The sequence below is a fragment of the Chaetodon auriga genome, chromosome 23 (assembly GCF_051107435.1).
Source record: "Chaetodon auriga isolate fChaAug3 chromosome 23, fChaAug3.hap1, whole genome shotgun sequence".
Classification (NCBI taxonomy): domain Eukaryota; kingdom Metazoa; phylum Chordata; class Actinopteri; order Chaetodontiformes; family Chaetodontidae; genus Chaetodon; species Chaetodon auriga.
Window position 1 is genome coordinate 2,168,642 of NC_135096.1, and position 2,500 is coordinate 2,171,141.

Sequence of the window (2,500 nt, forward strand, 5' to 3'; positions counted from 1 at the left end):
GGAGGAAAGGAAAAGGGTTAGGCTGGGAGCCAGCCCTGTGAAGGGTATAGAGCTGGTCCGGCGTGCCACGGCCGGGACGAAAACCGCATCGTTCGTCCTGAATCGGAGGTTGGACTGTGTATGCACAGTATAGTATGTGGAATATATACAAAGGTTGAGAATTTTTAAACAAAAATAAAAGAAAGTAATTGTGAGAAATAAAGAAAAGTAAAAGAGGTTGCTGTATGCCTGGAAAAGGCCGGAAGCCTCCCCACGGCTGTGAGAAGGCCAGGGGGTCAGGCCTGGAGCCAGCCCCCAGCAGGAGTAGCAGGCTGGGGGTCCTGGAAAGGCTGGAAACCTCCCCGTGGCTGCGAGAAGACGAGGGGGTCAGGCCTGGAGCCAGCACCCAGCCTGCTCCTCATGCTGGGGGCCTGGAAAAGGCCGGAAGCCTCCCCACGGCTGTGAGAAGGCCAGGGGGTCAGGCCTGGAGCCAGCCCCCAGTACGAGTAGCAGGCTGGGGGGCCTGGAAAGGCCAGACGCCTGCCTGTGGCTGCTAGAAGAAGACGAGGGGGTCAGGGCTGGAGCCAGCACCCAGCACGAGTAGCAGGCTGGGGGGCCTGGAAAGGCCAGAAGCCTCCCTGTGGCTGCTAGAAGAAGAGGAGGGGGTCAGGGCTGGAGCCAGCACCCAGCACGAGTAGCAGGCTGGGGGGCCTGGAAAGGCCAGAAGCCTCCCTGTGGCTGCTAGAAGAAGACGAGGGGGTCAGGGCTGGAGCCAGCACCCAGCACGAGTAGCAGGCTGGGGGGCCTGGAAAGGCCAGAAGCCTCCCTGTGGCTGCTAGAAGAAGAGGAGGGGGTCAGGGCTGGAGCCAGCACCCAGCACGAGTAGCAGGCTGGGGGGCCTGGAAAGGCCAGAAGCCTCCCTGTGGCTGCTAGAAGAAGAGGAGGGGGTCAGGGCTGGAGCCAGCACCCAGCACGAGTAGCAGGCTGGGGGGCCTGGAAAGGCCAGACGCCTGCCTGTGGCTGCTAGAAGAAGAGGAGGGGGTCAGGGCTGGAGCCGGCACCCAGCCTGCTCCTCGTGCTGGGGGCCTGGAAAGGCTGGAAGCCTCCCCATGGCTGTGAGAAGATGAGGGGGTCAGGGCTGGAGCCGGCACCCAGCCTGCTCCTCGTGCTGGGGGCCTGGAAAGGCTGGAAGCCTCCCCATGGCTGTGAGAAGATGAGGGGGTCAGGGCTGGAGCCGGCACCCAGCCTGCTCCTCGTGCTGGGGGCCTGGAAAGGCTGGAAGCCTCCCCATGGCTGTGAGAAGATGAGGGGGTCAGGGCTGGAGCCGGCACCCAGCCTGCTCCTCGTGCTGGGGGCCTGGAAAGGCTGGAAGCCTCCCCATGGCTGTGAGAAGATGAGGGGGTCAGGGCTGGAGCCGGCACCCAGCCTGCTCCTCGTGCTGGGGGCCTGGAAAGGCTGGAAGCCTCCCCATGGCTGTGAGAAGATGAGGGGGTCAGGGCTGGAGCCGGCACCCAGCCTGCTCCTCGTGCTGGGGGCCTGGAAAGGCTGGAAGCCTCCCCGTGGCTGTGAGAAGATGAGGGGGTCAGGCCTGGAGCCAGCCCCCAGCACGAGTAGCAGGCTGGGGGGCCTGGAAAGGCCAGACGCCTCCCTCTGGCTGCTAGAAGAAGAGGAGGGGGTCAGGGCTGGAGCCAGCGCCCAGCACGAGTAGCAGGCTGGGGGGCCTGGAAAGGCCAGACGCCTCCCTGTGGCTGCTATAAGACGACGAGGGGGTCAGGGCTGGAGCCAGCGCCCAGTACGAGTAGCAGGCTAGGGGGGCCTGGAAAGGCCAGACGCCTGCCTGTGGCTGCTAGAAGAAGAGGAGGGGGTCAGGGCTGGAGCCAGCACCCAGCACGAGTAGCAGGCTGGGGGGCCTGGAAAGGCCAGACGCCTCCCTGTGGCTGCTAGAAGAAGAGGAGGGGGTCAGGGCTGGAGCCGGCACCCAGCCTGCTCCTCGTGCTGGGGGCCTGGAAAGGCTGGAAGCCTCCCCGTGGCTGTGAGAAGGTGAGGGGGTCAGGCCTGGAGCCAGCCCCCAGCACGAGTAGCAGGCTGGGGGGCCTGGAAAGGCCAGACGCCTCCCTGTGGCTGCTAGAAGACGACGAGGGGTTCAGGCTTGGAGCCAGCACCCAGCCCTGCTCCTCATGCTGGGGGCCTGGAAAAGGCTGGAAGCCTCCCCACGGCTGTGAGCAGATGAGGGGGGTCAGGCCTGGTAAGGATGGAAGCCTCCCTGTGGCTGTGAAAAGACGAGGGGGTCAGGCAGGTGAGCTATGTCTATGAGAGAGAGGGAGAGAAAGAGAGAGAGAGAGAGAGAGAGAGAGAGAGAGAGAGAGAGAGAGAGAGAGAGGAGTACCAGGGGCACGGGGATGAGAGCAGAGTACCAGGGGCACGGGGATGAGAGCAGAGTACCAAGGGCACGGGGATGAGAGCAGAGTACCAGGGGCACGGGGATGAGAGCAGAGTACCAGGGGCACGGGGATGAGAGCAG